This window comes from Mastomys coucha, unplaced genomic scaffold, assembly GCF_008632895.1.
Source record: "Mastomys coucha isolate ucsf_1 unplaced genomic scaffold, UCSF_Mcou_1 pScaffold4, whole genome shotgun sequence".
Classification (NCBI taxonomy): Eukaryota; Metazoa; Chordata; class Mammalia; order Rodentia; family Muridae; genus Mastomys; species Mastomys coucha.
In genome coordinates this window covers 42,701,674-42,721,558 of record NW_022196910.1, presented here as the reverse complement: position 1 = coordinate 42,721,558, position 19,885 = coordinate 42,701,674, and the positions used below count along the sequence as shown (strand labels likewise).

Below are 19,885 nucleotides of genomic sequence, written 5' to 3'. Positions count from 1 at the left end.
CCCTACCTCAGCCCCACCTTAGCCCCCCTCCCCTCCCCGCACATCTGTAGCAGAGTGCTGCCTTGTCTGGTCTCAGTAGGAGATGATGCACCTAATCCTGCAGAGACTTGATGCACCAGGGTTGAGGGATACAGGGAGGCCTGAGGGGTTGCCCTCTCAGAGGCGAAGGCGAGGGGGATGAGAGGAGGAACTGTGAGTGGGGACTGGGAGAAGGCAGCATTTGGGATGTTAATTAATTAATTAAATGTTTAAAAAAGAACAGATGTGGAGGACATTTGCAAAATTTCTTCTAATTGGCAGTCGGGGGAGTTGGTGCTGCTCTATCTACAGGAAACATGTAAGAACAGCTCATGTAACAGAGAAAGGCAGAAATGACCACTCCTGTCCTAAGCACGATCTCAGGAGCAGGTGATGTCCAGCAAGTGACTGGACAGGCAAAAGAAAGTGACACTCCTGGTTGAATTCTCCAAAGTCCACAAATAAAATAGTTACTGTCAATTTCTTTTATATTCTTCTTATGAGAATGTCACCCATGAGTATTGTATTTACATTTGTATGTGCTTGGGGCTGAACACTTAATAAATGATTTTTAAAGAGTAACAGTAAATACAAGGTATGCAGAAATGTTCCTAAAGATGACCCTACTCATCAATTGTATATTTGCCAGACCAAAGCCCCAGAGCAAACAACTAGAGAGCCCAGTGGCTTTAAATGACAGGCTTTGTTTTTGTCATTATTGTGTGCTTGACTTACTTGGAAGTTCTTACTTTGTTTGCATTTTGTCTGAAACAGTGTCTCCCTGTGTAGCTCTGACTTATTTGGCACATTCTATGTAGACCAGACTGATTTTGACCCTGCAGCGATCCTTCCGGCTCTGCTGCCCGGATGTTGGAGCTACAGATACTGCACTACAACATCTCCATAGGCGTTTTTATAGTTCAAGGTTCTGCAGCTGATTGGATGTCTCCTCTGTTCTTAGCCATGCATACTCATGTTTCTGGGCTCAGGTGGAGATCTGGTGGTGTTGACTTTGCTGCTCTTGATTGAATAAAGAACTAGGTTGTAAACATTGTGCAGACTCCATACTTCTATTGTTTCTCAAGTCTCCAAAAGGCGTTTCCAAAGCAGCAAAAAAGTTGGGTGAGAGAGTATGAAAACTCCCAAGACCTTTTGAGCTCTGGCTGGACTGAGCTGAGCGAGGCACAGCTTCAGTTCCAGGCATTCTGTGTCTGAGGTCCACAGAGTTCTTGAGCTGAGTAGGATGCTGGTGGCTATGCACTCAAGTCCTTTAACTCAACAGAACCTAAAGCAGAAACAGGGATAGATAACAAGTTTTCTCCAAGCTGGACAGGGTGGCACACACCTTCAATCCTAGCATGTGGGAGGCAGAGGCTGGTCTCCAAACTCATAGACATCCACCTGCCTGAGGACAGCAGGTTGATCAAATTCTTTACTGCTATAGAACCCTAGAAACTGAATGAAGCTCTACAGATGTACCTGATAACTACAGCTATATCTCTGTAGCAGAGCGATCAATACACTGGAAAGTACAAAGACTTTAGTACAAAGACTTAGTTCCTCTAGCTGGATCTCTCAGTGCTGTGGCTGTTTCCCACTCTTGGCACACATGGGAGACAAGGCCAGCTGAAGGTCTAGTCACCTCCTGATGATGACCTGGGAACCTGGCCAGCACACAGAATGCTAATCTAAGTGTAGCCAGCAGAGGTCCATCATGCTTAAAGAACAAATATGTCACTGTGAGGACCGCACTGGACCCTAGTTGATACAGGCTTGGCAACAGATAAAACCCAGGAAAGAGGAGCCCACCATGTCTACCAACAGCTGCCCCTGTATAAACCTGCCTTTGTATTCAATGACCCAAAAGGAGCTGCCTCCAATGCATCCTTTTGGTTTTCTTCTCCCTGATAAGGTATGATCAGGGTTTGGTTTGCTCATTATTGTTAATGTTATGGTTTCATTTGTTAATATTCATCTAACTCCATTTACGCTTTCTTCCTCTTTCAGGGAAAGCATATTTTTCCTTTGTTATTTCTCTTTTACTCATTTTTTCTTGAATCTTGTGTATTTCTTCCTCTCCCTACCTCTACCATCAATGTTATTTTTAACTTATCATGTTTTTCTTCAATATTCTCATTTTTTAAATATTGTGGTCCTTTTCTTACACTTACCCAATTTGGGAGTAAACTTTTTTTATTACTTGGACATGTTGGGATTTTTTTTTCTATTATTTTTCCCTTTTCCCCTTTCCTGAAAAGCAGCACTCCTCTCTCTCTCTCTCTCTCTCTCTCTCTCTCTCTCTCTCTCTCTCTCTCTCTCTCTCTCTCCTTCCACTTATTTAACCTTAATTCTTACTATCCCATCCCCCTTTTCATATCTTCTTCCTGTATTTCTTTCATCTTCTACTTCCACTAAATAATTGTTAATACCATATAACCATCTCCAGTAAAATTGAATTTTTGGTTTTCAGGTCATTGGTGAGGCATTAGTAGTGTAATTGGTTTTAAGTGAATTTCTGTACTTTAGTGTATAGAATATTGTTGCTGCTGCTATAGCTGATTGTTTTCTCCTGGCCAAGTGGTCCTTGGAATTCAGCCTTCAAGTAGGATGCTCAATAAGTAACAAACACACACACAAGCAAAGATAGAAGATAACAGCCAAGAAAGGAACTCAAGGTTTAACTTCAGCATAGATTAATGAACTTAACAAATAACTACAGAAAATTCTGTCCAACAGAAACTCAATACCCATTCTTCTCACAGCTTAAGAAATTGCCTCCAAAATAGACCACATTCTAGACCACAAATCAAGTCCTAGCAATTGTAAGGTTTGAAGCAATCTTTTGGGTTTTGTTTGTTTGTTTTAAGATTTATTTATTTACTTTATGCACATGAGTATACACTGTAGCTGTACAGATAATTGTGAGCCTTCATCTGGTTGTTGGGAATTGACATTTTTTTTAGGACCTCTGCTCACTCTGGTCAACCCCACTTGCTCCAGTTGACCCACTCACTCTGGCCCAAAGATTTATTTATTATTATAAATAAGTACACTGTAGCTATCTTCAGATATACCAGAAGATGGCTTCAGATCTCATTATAGGTGAGCCACCATGTGGTTGCTGGGATTTGAACTCAGAACCTGCAGAAGAACAGTCAGTACTGTGACTGCTGAGCCATCTCACCAGCCCTGAAGCAATCATTTATAGCACAATAAAACTAGATGACAATGGCAAGAAAACTACAGAATAATACAAATACGTAGAAAATAAGCAATACACTATTGATCAAATAGGAATTTTAGAGTTACCTAGAGTCAAATGAAAATGAGAGTATAACTTAGGGAGACATTGGGAATATGATTAAAGTGGTTCTAAAAGGAATGGTTATGTCTATGAGTGCTTACATTAAAAGTATGAAAAAATGTCAACATGATAATACACCTTAAGGACCTGGAAAAGCAAGAACAATCTGAATAAAAAATAATTAGACAGTAAGAAACAAGAAAGATTTGGGCAGGAATTAATAATACAGAGACTAAGACAGTACACAAAATTGATCATAGAGTTGATTCCTGTAAACAGTAAACAAGATTGACAGGCCTCTAGCCAAACTAACCACAGAGAGAGAAAACTCAAATTAATAAAATTAGAGATTAAAATGCAGAAGTTGTTACATATTCCAATGAAATCTTGGAAATCATGAAGGTATAGTTTCAAATTTTTTATTCAGTTAAAAAAAAAAGACATGGAAAATTCCTATGCACATCTGACCTTCCGAAATTAAAGAGATACAAACAAGTCAAATAGATTCATAAAAATCAGTGAGATTAGGCAGTAATGGAACTCTACCAGCGACCAACAGATGAGTTCACCATCAGATCCTGCCAAATCTTGGAAGAGCTAATGCCAACACTCCTCAAACTGTTTCATAAAATGGAAGGGAAAAGAACACTACACACTCGTTTTGTGAAACAAGTATCTACCCGGACTCTAGAACCAGATAAGGATGCAACTAAAAAGAAAACTCTGGACCAATTTCCCTGAGAACATAGATGCCAAACTCTCCTTAAGAACATCTCCTAAAATCTGGAATGAAGCAACAGTACCATTTCCTGCTCTTACCCAATATAGTGCTTAAAACCTTAGCTAGAAATAAGAGGAATACACATAGAAAAGTAAATGACTAGTTTATCTATATTTAGAGGTGGCAAGATCCTTTCCTTAAAGGATTCTACAGATCCCTATACAAAGAACTCTACAAACGGATAAAAAAAAATTTCTACAAAGTAGTAAGATAGAAAGTTAGCATACAAAAGTCAATAGCTTGTTTATATGTCAGTACTTGAAATAAAAAGGAAGTCATGAGAAAATAATTCCATTTAATATCTGACAAAAATAAACTTTAGGTCAAATTTGGTTAGAAGAGACAAAGAGAGTCGCTTCATATTGACTAAGGAAACAATCCTGCAAGGCAACATTGTCATTCTAAATATATACACACCAAACACAGGCTTACACAATTGCATAAAAACAAACATGACTAGAAATAAAGTCACAGAATAATTACAACAAAGTAATTGTTTGTAAACTGACAACTCCAAAGCACACTTTAGCCAAGCCAATGAAGAATAAATAGAGAAGCACTGGAATTAAATAACACCATAGATCAAATGGGCATGCCCAACATCTACAGAACATTCCACCCAAACACTGAAAGCTCCACTTTCTTCTCAGAAGCCTAAGAAACATCTATGAAATAGATCACACATTACAGGACAAAGCATAGTAAATTGGAGTGATTCCCTGTGTTTATCTGGACACAGAAGAATAAATCAATAGCAAGAGAAATTAGAAAATATACAAACTTACTATATTAAGCTAGACAGTATTGAAATGAAAACTAAGCTAATGATTACTTCAAGAAGAATTAAAAAAAAATACTAGAACTGAGTGAATATGAAGACACAACATACCAAAACCTATGAGATGCAATTAAGGTAATCCTATGACAAAAATTTATAGTTCCAAATGCTACATAAAACAACAACACAAACAAACAAGCCTATCTCAAAAGAGCAACCTAACCATTCACTTTAAGGAACAAGAACAAGCCAAACTCCACATTGGCAAATGGAAATAAATAAATATGATTGAGGCAGAAATCATCAAAGTGCAAATAAAAGTACCAAGAATCAATGAAACAATGGTTGGCTCTTTGAAAAGACAAACAATATTTTATTGGCAAACCTTTAGCCAAGTTAATCAAAAGAAAGGGAGATAAGACCCAAATTGAGAGAGTTATCAATGAGAAGGGGGAGATTACAAAAGATACCAATAAAACCCAGAAATAAACCTTAGATAGACCTTGAAATTCTATATTTCACTAAACTGGAAGATATAAAAAAATGAATTTCTAGGTGCATACAATATACCAAAGTTAAAGCAAGACTACACAAATAATTTTAACAGACTAATAACAAACAATAAGATTAAAGCAGTAACTATAAAACATACCAAATAAATCATTCATCATCACAATCAAGTTGGCTTCATTCCAGATATACAGAGATGTTTAAACATATGTAAAATCAATCAATATGACTTATAGTCATTCAGGCATTGCTTCCCTGCTGGTGTGACCAGCCTGCAGTCACAACCAGTGGATCCTGGTGGATCCTGATCAGGGAAGCAAGGCAGGAAAGGGGCTGTGGGGTGAGTGAGAGCAGACTTTCAGGAGGCATTCTTCAGGGACTCCACTTGTTCAATGTTGCAAACAAAGGTTATTTAGACCTTTGGGGTGAGTTGGCATCATTGGCTCAGGCCAGGGTGCTGGAGATGCTCTGTTTGCATAAGGAGGAATTCCAGATGCTGCTGGACACATCCTTATTAGGAAAGAGGAAGCTTAACTTGGCTACAGGCTACTGTGACCTCCTCTGGTGTGGCAAAAGTTGGGGCACAAGGCTATGTGGACCTGGGGTATGCATGGGTAAGAGGGGGAAACAATCCTACTCCTATGCATCTCAGGACAAGATTTCCAAGCTTTGGACACGTCTTGATCCCACTCTTGATCCAGGCCTGTTCCCCATAACTCCGTGGGTCTCCCAGCCCCACAGTTCATCACATAAATGGTCTCAAGGGCAGAAATCATGCAATAATCTCAAGAGACGCAGAAGACCTTTGACAAAATCCAACATCCCTACATCACGAAAGGCCTGGGTAGACTTGTGATTGGTGCAATATATCTATATGGCAAACAGAAGCATCCACACTAAGATCAGGAGGAGGACAACGGTGCCTACTCTCCCAACTCCTATTCAATACAGTGGTTGAGATCTTAGCTAGAACAATAAGACAAGAGAAGGAAATAGAAGCCAGAAGCATCCGTGTTTGTAGATACATGAGAGAACCTAAAGACTCCATTGGAAAATCCCTAGAGCTTGTAGACACTTTGGGCAAAGCAGAGGGTATAAAATCAACATATAAAAATCAGCTACCTTCCTACACAGCAATGGCAAACAACTCAAAAATAAGTCAGAAACAAATCCATTCACAATAGCCTCAAAAGAAAAAATAAATAGAATGCCTTGAAATAACCTTCCAGGGAATTGAAAGGACTCTACAATCAAAACACTGAAGAAAGAGATTGAAGAAGTCACTAGGAGACAGAAAGACTTCCTTATGCTCATGGATTGGTAGGATTACTATTGAAAAAATGGCCATCCTACAAAAAGCAATCTATAGAGTCCATGTAATCCCTATCAAAATACCTATTCAATCATACTAAAAGCATTGTTAAGTTCATATGAAAGTGAAAGATTTCAAATAGTTAAAAGATTTCAGAAGATCTCAAGTAGTTAAAATAATCTCGAACAATAAGAATATTCTCAAAGTATCAATATCTGAATTCAGGTTATTCTGTAGGGCATAGTAGTAACAATACCATGATATGGACACAAAAAAATCAATGCAACTGCAGTCACTTGAATTTTTACAAAAGAGCTAAGTGCACACATTGGGAAAAAGACAGTGTCTTTAACAAATGGCTTTGGGAAAGCAAGATATTTGCATGTAGGAGAGTGAAAATTAGTTAGTCCTTGTTGCTCACTCTTGGGAGTTAGGAAGATAGGCTATTCAATAAATGAGTCTGGAAAAACTGGATCTCCACATGTTGAAGAAAAAAACTAGATCCAATTGACTTGTCTTGCATAAAAATCAATTCAAAATAAGTGAAATTTCTGAATATAAAACCTGAAATTTTGAAACTGTACAACACAGAAGTAAAGGTCTTCAAGATAATAAGGATAAGCAAGAACTCTCTGAGAAGGACCCCAATAGCATAAGATATAACACACACACTCACATACACACACACACAGACACACACATACAAACATACACATACATGTACACATACACACACATACAGACACACACACGCATACACACACATATACATACACACACAGACACATACAATCATACACACACATGGGGACTTGGGAATCATTAAAATTTAAAAGCTGTGCACATTCAAGGACTCTATCACAACAGCCAACCACAGACACAGAACTGGAAAAACTTTGCCAACTACACATTAGACAGGGGATTAATATCTAGGATATATAAAGAACTGAAAAAATTAAGCAACAAAATAAAATCAACTAGAAAAATCTAACTCATCTGGTCAATAAATGCTGAATGAGCTAAACAGACAGTTCTCTAAAGAGGAAATCCAAATGGCCAATGCATCCTTGGAAAAGTATACACCATTCTCAGCTCTCAGAGAAATGCAAGTTAAAACTATTAAAATCCCATCTCTTGGTAGTCACAATGATTGTCACCAAGAAAATGAGTGATTACTGTGATGGTCCTGGAAGATGTGACAAAGAGGAACTCAGTACTGATAATAGTCTATCATTGTATAGCCCTATGGAAATCAGTAGTGATGTCATTCAGAAGATTGACAGTTGAACTAGATCATGAAGCTGTATCAGCCAACACATCACACCACACTTGCAGAGTCGTGTTCATTGCTGCACTCTTCATAATAGGCAAGAAACGAAGCAAAATGTCCATCAACAGACCTGTGGATAAGAAAGTGTGGAGCATATAGACAGTGGAATTTTATGCAACCTTAAAGAAAAAAAATCATGATATTTGCAAGAAAATGGATACAACTGGAAATCGTTATCTTAAGCAAAAAAAAAAAAAAAAAAAAAAAAAAAAAAAAAAAAAAAAAAAAAAAAAAAAAACCAAACTCAGAGATACAACTATCACATGGTTTTAGATTTAAAAGTATATATTTTCTGCATGCATACATGTGTATACTCATGTATGTTGATATGTAGGCCATTAAGTGGGAAAAAGGATCATGAGTGGTAAAGAAGAGATCTTAGAGAGAAGGAAGTAGAGAGGATGACAGGGCTCACCTCAGCCAGTAATGTACTTGCCCAAAAGCAGCAAAGACTCAAGTTTGACCTCAGTACCCATGTTTAAAAAAATAAAATAAAATAAAAACAAACAGGTATGATAGCTACATACTCAGGCCTACCTAGATATTTCATTAGCATGGAGAACTCTAAGTTTTTATACTATGTGACTGGTTGCCATGGCTCTCTCAATGGGGTGTCATGGTTCAGTGTTCTAGGACAGAAAGACCCCACCTGGAAGCTGGTTCTAACACCTGCTTACCACTCTCAGTTATGAGAATTCCCGGGTTTTTGAACATGCTTCAGCCTTACCAGATGTTCTGTCTGGTGGTACAGTCCACTCACCCCCATGTACACAAATATACATGTACAATTTAAAACATGATGAAAGCAGAAGGTAGATTAATGGAACCTCCTGGAGGAAGGAAGGGTGTGAGTGAGCACACAGGGAAGACAATAAGAGTAAAACAGAACAATCCATGAACCCTACTAATGTGCTAACCTCAACTTTTTCATTTAAGCTCAGATCTGCAAAAGTGATTAATAGAATATAGTAAAACAAGTTGTAAAACTTTAGATTTGATACCCTAAACATGAAGGCATTTAAACTACCCAGCACTGTCAAACTTGAACTGCAAATAAGCAAACCGGTGGCAGAGGGCAAGGTTTGAAAGAACTGAGAGTGAACGAGACAGGCTTGACAGCCATTCTTGAGGTAGATATGACAATATCATGCAATCAAAATAATGAATCAAGAAGGGGAGCTAGCTGGGGAATGGTAGCCTTAGTGGAGCCAGGTGTGATTCAGGAGTTATGGGGGTGTTGAGAAAGTATGAGTTTTATTCCACTGTTTTGAGTTTGATAAACTAACGTTTATAAAAAGTTAATCAGTGTGTGGTGGTGGTTTTGAATAGGAATGGCCCCCAAAGACTCATGTGTTTGAATGCTTGGCCCATAGGGAATGGCACTGTTAGGAAGTATGACCTTGTTGAAGTAGGTGTGGCTTTTCAGAGGAAGTGAGCCACTGTAGAAGTGGCTTTTGAGGCTATATATGCTCAGTCTATGCCCAGCCAGTCTCCTTCTGCCTTCAATCAAGATGAAGAACTCTGGGCTTCTCCAGCACCACGTCTGCCTGCACAATGCTATGCTTCCCACCATGATGATAATGGACAAAACCTCTGAAAGTGCAAGCCAGCACCAATTAAATGTTTTGGTTCATAAGATTTGCTGTGGTCATGGTGCCTCCTCACAGCAATGGCAACCCTAACTATTAAGACGAAGTTGGTACCAGGCACTGGGGTATTGTTGTGGTAGGCCTGACCGTGGTTTTGTTCAGAGGAATGCTGATTTTGGAATTTTGGGTTAGGAAATCAGTGGAATGCTTTTAAGAGATGCTTAATGGGCCATCCTAGTAGAAACAGTAGTGCTGAGTGATTCAAACTGTGGGGGTCTGGCTTAAGAGGTTTTATAAGAGAAGAATTTTAGTATGTGATCTAAAGACTTATGATACTTTGACTAAGGATGTAGCCTCTTTTTTCCCTTGTCTGAAAAGTTTGCCTGAGGCTAAAGAGTTTCGGATTAATTGCATTGGCAAAGGAAATCTCAAGATAGCCTAGTATATGCTCTGTCGTGTGGTAACTAACGTTTCAGCAAGGTGAGCAAGGAAAAAAAAATACAAAATATATGATTCAAAGATTAAAGGGGCACCGGGAAGTGGACTAGAGCTAAATCTTGTGTTCAAGGAAATAAACAGATTAACAATATTAAGTGGAATTAAGGAAGTGGTGACCTCAGGGCAAGATCCTACCCAGTTGTCTCCAATTCATAGAGAGATTCCGATTCAAACTAATTTTTCTAAGATAATGGGATAAGAGTTGAAATCCAGCTCTGTTTTGAACCCAAAGCACAGGCTGGAGACTCAAAAGGGAAGAACTGAGCTGATGTTTATCTGTGCATTTCATAAAACCAAAGCATTTTTCTAGAGATGAAATGAGTAGTTTCCCATGATTTTTTTTCTAATTGACAACATATTTAAAAGTAGCTTTCTGAAATAATGTTGAGCCAACATAAGTTCGGAGAAATTAAAATGACTAGCTGTAATAACGGTTTACTAACTGCCTATATGGACCCAGAATTCATTTTAACTGATTATCAATGAGAATAGAGGTATGTGACTGATGTATATTTTCATATTGAATATATCTATTTAAAATAGTCATGAAACTTAATTTATTAATATGCTCAATATCTATACATTAGTGCATAATGAAAAGTAGTAAAAAATCCTTAGGGGAAAAATAGATTGAAAAATATGGTATTTAAATTTAGCAAAGCAGGTCTACATTTGGTTATTGTGAAAATAAATGACTTAGTATGCTTAGAGCGTGCCTGGCAGATTACAGATGGCCAATGAATAGTAAAGATTTTCACCATAAAACCCCATAAATTCAAACACTAAAAAAAAATTAAAAGCACTGCTAACAACAAATATGCTACTGAAAGTGTTTTCAAAATAGTTTAAACAACTTAAATTTTAAGTTCCAATTATTTTATAATAATAACAAAGAAGTACTTTTGCAGTTTTTAAATCTTTTAAATTATATTGCCTATATCAATAAAAATAAGTATTTGTCATTGACTAAGCAGACTCCAAAAAGTAATTGACAATAATTTTTACTGATCTTGACACAATAATTCAACATAGTTTTCTCTATTAAAAAAATATACTTTCCAGAACTTGAAAAACTTCTTTGTACTGTCTCTTTTGTTGTTGTTCTCCATGTTTCTGAATGTTACAAAAGATGCTGGTTAAAAAGTTAAAGCTCTAGACATGTTTGTAAGCAATCAGTCTTGTAATGTGATCATTCAAATCATAAGATCTACAGTGACCACACACATCCATCAAAACCATAGGGGTTTGTGGGCTATTTAAACCATTGTTAAAGAGAATTGAAGAAAACAAGATTCTGTTGCATTTGTGACCTCTAGAGGCCAACACGACCGTGATATATTTTCCTCTTTCAATGCCGCTTCCAAATACAGTCTTCAGGGGCTTAGGGTTTATAGGCATTAAAACATTGAGCAAATTTAATGGAATAGAGAAGGTTCCATTTTAGATGGGTATGTTGCCTTTACTAACAACCACAAACCACAAATTGAAGTTTTAAATAATAACTTGAAAAAGATACAGACATTTGGAAAACCATCATGGAAAATAAAAACCTTGCCTGCTTCACAGTGGAAATGTCCAGACTAATTATTTACAATGAGAAATCTTCAAATTGAATATGAACCTAGTGAGACGCACACTAGACCCTGGAGTCAACGCCACTTCTAATGTTTTCTAGCTCCATGTATTCTGAAGTAAAAGTATCAATTTCAGCCACTATTCATATGCGCATCTATTAGATTAGCAGGCATGAGAAAATCTACTTCAGCATATTAGTGACAGATTAAAGGAGATGAAACATAATGTGAACATTCCTTGAGAACTGTCAAGTTTTAAATCATTAACACAAATTTCACTATGAATTGCTCAGACATAAAGTATATAGTCAATAAATTATATACTTTTCTACTGCACGGCTAAAACCAAAGCATTGATCCAACAGAAACAGAAAGGAATTTTGAGGTAGAATTTGTTACATTGTCCTTCTTCTTTGCTTTTCCATATCAACCTGGGTGATACTTTGAGTATCTTTATCTTAAAGATTAAGTTTTGGATATTAGAGCATTTCTTCTATTTTCAACATGTTCATAAACGATACCCATCCACCTGCCCCCCACACACACAGCTATCTTCCAAAATGACCTTGTGCAATGGAGGCTTAGTCTGTGTTGTTTCAAGTTGCATGTTCATACAACTCATCTGTTGTACGATAGAGGTCTAGCAGAAAGTAGCTAAATTGTTGTTGCAATATCCCTTTTTCATTTTATCCTCCCCCAAAGCAAAAGTCTAAGCAGACATGCCTCTGATGTGCACCATAGAATATATTTGACTGGTATAATTATGTTGTCTGTAACTTCAATGCCCCTGTCAAATCCTTAATTTCCAGCTCTTTCTCATTCCTCACAATAACACGTTTGTTAAATCTTCGCCATTCACCTCAAACCCATTCTCCTCAGACCTATTCTGTTCTTCTCAGCCTCTAATTCTACTCTTACTTTACAAAGAAAATCAACACCTACCACAGGAAGTCTATAGCACTTGACTTGCCAGAGCATCTGTGTCTGAAACCATTATTTCACTTTTCTCTCCTGTCTCCATGGATTCAATTGTCTTTTGCCCGAACTGAACATAAATCCCAGACAGTGTCCTATGTCCTAGCATCAACCTGTGCTTAAATTAAGTTTGAATAAAGTGAAAGAAAACACAAGATGATAGTTCCTAAAACAGAGTAGAGATTATTTCTCATTTGCAAACATTAAGAGCCTACATGGCTAAGTAGACTAACTTACCTAATCTGCAGTGATAGAGAACATAGCTCCTTCTCCATTGTTATAAACACAGGCCTCTGGTCCAAGGCAACTAGTGAAGCGACAGCCAGCATGTACGCCTTCCAGGCAACACACGAGCCTTCTGCTTTCTTCCCACTAACCAGAACCCAACACTGTGGTCCACCTAGCAGCAAAGAGAACACAGTTGTATCTTTACTGTGAAAAACCACAACCTCAGCTAAATATCCAGAGGCGGGGTGAGTGGGAGAGAGAGAGAGCTGAGGAACAGTAGCAGCATGGCTGTTAGTTTCTGTTGGCATCTCCACCCCCCACACACATTTTCCAATTCCAATTCTCTATGGGATTGTTCCCTCCACGTTCTTCAAGCATCTTTCCAAACTTTGTGTCTCCAACTATTACTTTCTCTCTCCCTGAAATTTTTGGATGATTTTATTTTGTCAGTGCCTCCTGCGTGAATTTGCCTTCAGATCATCATAATGTGACTTTGCTTTAGCTATGGGTTTTTGTATTTATGTATCTGGAAATATATGTTGAAGTTTAACTGCCTGGATCTGTAGGGGTGGTCTTATTCAGAAATGGTGTCTTTGTCAGCATAGTGGAACGAATACGGGGTCATACTGGACTACCCTAAATTTGGTGACTATTTTCTTCATAAGACTATGGGAAGAGACAGGGTAACAAAAACATACAGATGTGGTCCTATATGACAATGAAGGATGGTTTCACAAGACAAAGACCAGCAAATACCAGAATGTAGGAAAAAGACAGAGATGTCTTCTCCTCTAGAGCTTTTGCTGAAAACATGCCTGATATCTTATTTTTGTACTTCTGCCCTCTAGGACAGACTGAAAAGAAAGTAAATTTTGTTTTTGAACCATTGAATTTGTAGTTATTGGTTATTGTGGCTCTAGAGAACTGATACAGCTCCCAGCCACTGCACTGAAGCAGCCCTTTCTGATGCCACATAGCCTTTACGGATAACTAGAAGGTATGGGCAGACGTTTGTACTCTCTATAGTATTTGACAACATCACCACGTTCACTCTCTGCCCTTGACTTTTTTTTTTTTTTTTTTTTTTTTTTTTTTTTTTTTTTTTTTTTTTTTTTTTTTGCTTTTAACCTAAATGTTCTTGTTCCTGTCTTCCAAATGAATGTAAGTGAACCTTTATCCTCAGAGGAGTACATGAAATGCCATTCAATTTATGAAAGACAATAGTTTTGATGAGTAAGAGAAATCAGTCTGAAGTAATAAATAGGCATGCTACTTAATACAGACTTATTGACAGAAATGGGAGGAAAGACTACAGAATGTCTTATCCGTATTGGAAGCAAGAACTGAAAATACACTTAATCTATGAATAAATCTAAATTATAGGTGGCGCAGTGGGTAATAGTGTGCTGACTAGTCTTATGTCAATGGGACACGAGCTAGAGTTATCTGAACGGAGGTAGCCTCAATTGAGAAAATGTCTCCATAAGATCCAGTTACATGGCATTTTCTTAATTAGTGAAGGCATAGTGCATTGCAGGTGGTGCCATCCTTAGGTTGGTGGTTCTATAAGAAAGCAGCTGAGCAAGCCATGGGGAGCAAGCCAGTAAGCATCTCCCCTCCATGGCCTCTGCATCAGCTCTTGCCTCCAGGTTTCAGCCATGTTTGAGTTCCTGTCCTGACTTCCTTCAGTGATGAACAGTGATGTGGAAGTATAAGCTGAATAAACCCTTTTTTCCCTAACTTGCCATTTGGTCCTGATGTCTCATCACAGCGATAGAAACCTAACTAAGACAAAACAAAGCAAGCAAGGACTTGATTTCAGTTCCCCAGAACCCATGTAACCCCAGTGATGGAAGAGAGGGTCAGAGTCAAGAAGATACCCAGAGCTCACTGGTCAATGAACATAGCCAGTTGATGAACTCTGGATTCTATAACATAGCTTATCTCAAAAACTAAATAACAATAAAGGCATTAACCATCAACCTCTGGCATATATATATACATATATACACATATAGGCACAAAGAGAGTGAGAGAGACAGAGACAGAGACAGAGAGACACAGAGAGATACAGAGAGAGAGGGAGGGACTTATATTACTACAAAAGTACCACATTTTATCACATATTTATAAACTACTATAAAATCTGAGTTCATGTATCTGCCTTTAAAATGACACAAGAATTAGATGTATGGAAATGTTATACAGAAATGGAACCTATAAAAATGAAGCAATAATCATTAAAAATTTAAAAACACTTCTTTATGATGGTCTTGTTACTTCATCCCAAATTGATCAAGAAAAGCCAAACTACCACATGAAACAAGCCCAGAGAAAACTATGGATTCAAAACCTTAAGGAAAAACATAGGCATGACTAAAACTAGAAAGAGGAATGGGAATAGGCAGGAAGAAGAAAGGCAGATGACGCACAGAGACAAATGCTCAAAACAAAGCTCTTCTCTAAAGTCAAAGATTGTAGAATTAGGGCTCTGGATTCATCTGAATTATTATTCATATGTAAAGGCACGTTTTAAAAATCTGCTTAAAAATGCCAAAGGTAAACATTGTATAACATCATTATTGTAAGTGTTCTAACCAACAGATTTCAACCACCAGTCAAAAAAAGAAAAAGAAAAAGAAAAAGAAAGAAAGATGAGGGAGGAAAGAGGAGAGAACAGGGGGAGGAGGAGGAGTGAGAGGAGGAGGAGGAAAAAGAGGAGGAAGGGGAGAAGGAAGACTGGAAAGAAAAGAAGGAAGAGGAAAGAGGAGAAGAAAGAGAGAGGAAGAAAGGGAAGAAGGGAGGAAGGGAGGAAGGGAGGGAGGGAACAAGGGAGAAAGGGAAGGACAGAGGGGAAGGACAGGGCAGAGTAGAAAGACAGGGACAGACAGAAAAAAAACCTGTAACAGGTTTTAAAAGTGGCTGTGCTGTGCCTCTCTATATTCAGCCACATACGCAAGGCGAGGCTCCACCAACCGACCTGAGTCCTCAAATGAGCCCTGCCCCAGCCTCTTCAACTGAAAACACAAGACACCCTGATGGCTGCCCATATTCACACAGCCAAAGTGACAAAAGAGGATAGGCCTGATGTTAAATGACACTAAATTAAGCATTCTTTCTTATATAACAATCAATTTCAAATCAGTAGTTTAATGAAGTACTTGCCTGACTGTAATCAATATTGCAACAAACTGTCCAAATATTTTAACATTTTGAGATATGGAAGATTGATTTTTCACGCTGAAAATTTTCCATAGAATGGTGTCACCTATACCGGGCTACCTCTTCCACTATCATTTAGCTTACAACAGTCTCTGAAGACACGTCCACAAGCCAAGCCAAACTAGATAATCACTGACTGAGATTGTTTTCTTTAGAATGAAAGCTAACTATAACATGATTAAGCTGATCTGGCTGGCCAGTGAATCCCAAGGATCTTCCTGTCTCCAATTGTCTAGTGTCAGGTGACAGACACACTGTCATCGTGACCTTTTATGTGGGTGCTAGAAATCTGAACTTGGGGTCCAGGTGCTTATGCAACAAGTACTTTGCCTACTAAGTCATCTTCCCAGTCCCATTTCACAATTTCTGTCACTTATTCAAGAAATCCATCCCCACCATATTATTTAAGAGCTATTCCTTCAAGACTCTTTTTAATAGCATAGCAGTCATAGATTTTGTCTTTTACTTTTAGACCTTTATTCCAATGGGGCATTATTATATGTTCTGAGTTTAAAGCCTGTTTTATTTCTACAAATATTTTTGACAAATAAGGCTTATTGGATAGTATGCCTCTTCTTCAAAGCTCTACCAACCAATCATCAGGTTTTCATATAAACAGGACATTGTTTTAAATTTGGTTTGATTTATACCCTATTGTAATAACTACTTTGGATTTTCAATACCTGTACCACACTTAGTTTTATAGCTTGGTGATACATTGGCAGCCAAACCAGACATGCAGTCATCTGGGGAAACGTTTCTCCATTTTGCTCTTCATTTAAAAAAAATTGTCTTAGCTATTTATAAATTCACCTATTCCCAGTGGATTTCTTCTGGACTTTTTGTTCTAATGATAGTTAACTCATTTTTTACGTTTGTAAATGACACACATCTTTAATGTTGAATTCCCCTCCACATGTTGAAATTTCTCTCACCAATCTTCTTTTGTATCTTTAATAACATTTTTAAATTTTCTCATGGTACATTTTGTAAATCCTATATACTGCACAGATTTTGTTTCTGCTGATTTTGTTATAAACAAAATATATGGCCCATTATATAATCTTAATTAACTACTGTTGTAAAATAATTCTATTGTCACTTTTGCTTATTGATTTGTGCTCAGCAAGCACACCAAACTCTTTCTGGCTTTACCAGTTTGTCTGATGATTCTTTTGTATTTTCTATGCAACAATTAAACCCTCTGAACACAAGGATGTTCCTTCTTACCCACACCCTTATTCCTCATTTCCTTTACTTCTCAAATGTCAATGGCTTTGCCATTTTGTCATCTGTCAATCAAAAGAGATTACTTTATGCATCCTTATTCATTACTGATCTTACGGAGAAACTTCTAGAGTTATAATGATTAAACAGTTTTACCAGCTCTATCTCATTGGCAGCTCAATGTCAAGTGCTGTGTTTATTAATAAAAAAACTGAAAACCTCAGTTCGAGAGTCAGAATTTCTTGCCAATATAGCACTTAGCTCCAAGCTAAACTAAAACTCTGAACACATTTTCCTTACTTAAAATACTTCTAATATGCTTTTACCCCCTGGTTGTCTCATTTCCTTCTGCAGGGTTTTAACCTGGAGAATAGAATCGAACCATCCTGGTAGCCATCTGCAAAGAAACTTGCAGGAATGTACAGTTCCAGTTCAGATACACACACTGCACAGCAGCAAGAAAGGAGATGATTAGTGTAAGGAGCTTTATGTGTTGCTTTAACATTCCTTTTCCCCATTCCTCCCCAACACAATGTTTTTATTATTGATTATTTGTACCCTGATCACACTAGCTTCTTTTTCCTCCCAGGCCTACCCTCCCCTTGTGCCTTTCATCCCCAAAACATTTTTTTAAATATACCAAATACAATTTATGTTGCCCATATACTCATTGGAGCATGGTTTTAAAGAGATGGGTGTTTGAATCTTATCTCCACTCAGTAACTCACTGGTTGGGTGATTTTAGGCAATTTTTGTTTAGTTCATTTTCTCGGCTGTGTATGCTGACTCACAAGGTTGTGGCAATGGGTGTAATACTCATAACTAACCTTAGACAGCTTGTGAGAATTGTAAGATCTAGTGCTCACAACAGTCATGAGGATACCTAACAAAAGCTGTTGTGTTATTATTTTACAAACTTTTTTGTTGCTTTTCTTTACATTGATTTTGTTAATTGACAATTTCATAGATTATTCTGTTTACTCCCCACACACACACACCTTCTGTTATTTCCCTCCTATTTCTGCCAATCAACAATGCCTATAACTTGGAGCAGATGGCTCAGTTAGTTTAGCAAGGATGATTAGAGCTTGCTGAGGTCATCAGTGGGTACACAGACAGACAATTTCTTCTCTCCATGACTGCATCACTAGCAGATAGTTCAGCAGATGTGGATGCAACCATTGAGCCTATCTGCATCCATGCCCAGGTATATACACGCCCATCCTTGTGTGGAATCAGCACTCACAGCAACAGCTGCTGTGTGTCTATGGTTGCTATGGCTGACTCATGCCCAGGGAATGGATGACATTTTTACAGCACTTTTCCCTGTCTTCTGACTCTTACATTCTTTCTGCCTTCACTTACTTCCTAACTGTCCATCACTTTCTCTCAACATCTTGTATAGATGTGAATGTCTGTGTTTACCATGGTTCACTGGAAAAGAGAGGCTTCTCTATGAATTCACTATCCCTGGCAGTCAGTAATGCTCTTCTTGAGCCGACCCCACCAACTGAGCCATCTGCCCCAAGTTAACATCAGCCCTGGTGTTGTAATGGCATCTTGGAGATTGAAAACTCCTTATTTTTTCCTTGAGCCTCAATTATTAAATTTCTACTAATGTAAAACTTTAAAAGGTTACCTTAAAGTATCCACTCCTACCTTTAAAACTCTGCATGTTTTAAAAGTTATAGGAACCCCATGGAAGAAGGGAAAGTAGAATTTATAGGAGCGAGAGGGGTCAAAACACCAGGATAACACAGCCACCAGACATCAACTAAACAGAGTCACAGGGGCTCATGGAGACTAAAGTGGCAGTCATGGAGCCCATGTAGGTCTGTGCTAGGTTCTCTGTGTACATGTTGTGTTTGTTTAGACTGGGGTTTTTGTGGGACCCCTAAGAATAAGAGTAGGGGCATCTCTAACTCTTTTATCTGCTCTTGGGACCCTTTCCCTCTGACTAGGTTGCCTCACCACTAACCTTAATATGAGGGTTTGTGCCAAGCCCTACTGGTTATTAGGATATGGAGGAAGTCCTATCTTTGTTGTTCTCAGTCTAGTCCACTAGCAAATACCAAGCACAAACCAGCAGCTGCATTCCAGTCCACTTGGCAGATACCACACATGAACCGCCAATGACAGTTCAATCCAGAAGAAACCACTAGGCTTGCCAACTGGCCTGAGTTCATGAAAGTGGGAAGTGAAGAATTCTCAGGAATGTTGTGAGAAGTTCTTTTGAGAGTTTCTCTCTATGAAATCACCACAAGCAAAGCTCAGCAATGCAGTGTAAGGCAAACCAATGCGTGTCAAGTTGGAGGAAGGTGAACCAAAGCTTGGGCTCCCACTGTCTGTGGGGTCATATTTATATTCTTTCTAAACATCATATGTCCTTTCTCATGTTTGCTCTAGCAAAACATCCTTTCACCTGTGTCTGGTTCAGCAAAACGTCATTATAACCTCACTGAGTCTCCAAAATACCCAGAAATGTACACTTTGGAGTGTTTTCAACAATAGGATCTTCTTATCATCTAGTTCTGATGAG

The 19,885-nt window shown here is 38.1% G+C and overlaps 1 long non-coding RNA gene across 1 annotated transcript in view; it reads left to right on the top strand.

Annotated features, from left to right (window-relative positions):
• Window positions 1-1,071, top strand: part of LOC116076134 — a 2,235-nt gene extending 1,164 nt beyond the window's left edge. The window contains exon 2 of the long non-coding RNA XR_004112834.1: window positions 793-1,071. This is a non-coding gene — a long non-coding RNA (uncharacterized LOC116076134). The remainder of the gene's footprint in view (window positions 1-792) is intronic.
• Window positions 1,072-19,885: the final 18,814 nt, after the last annotated feature.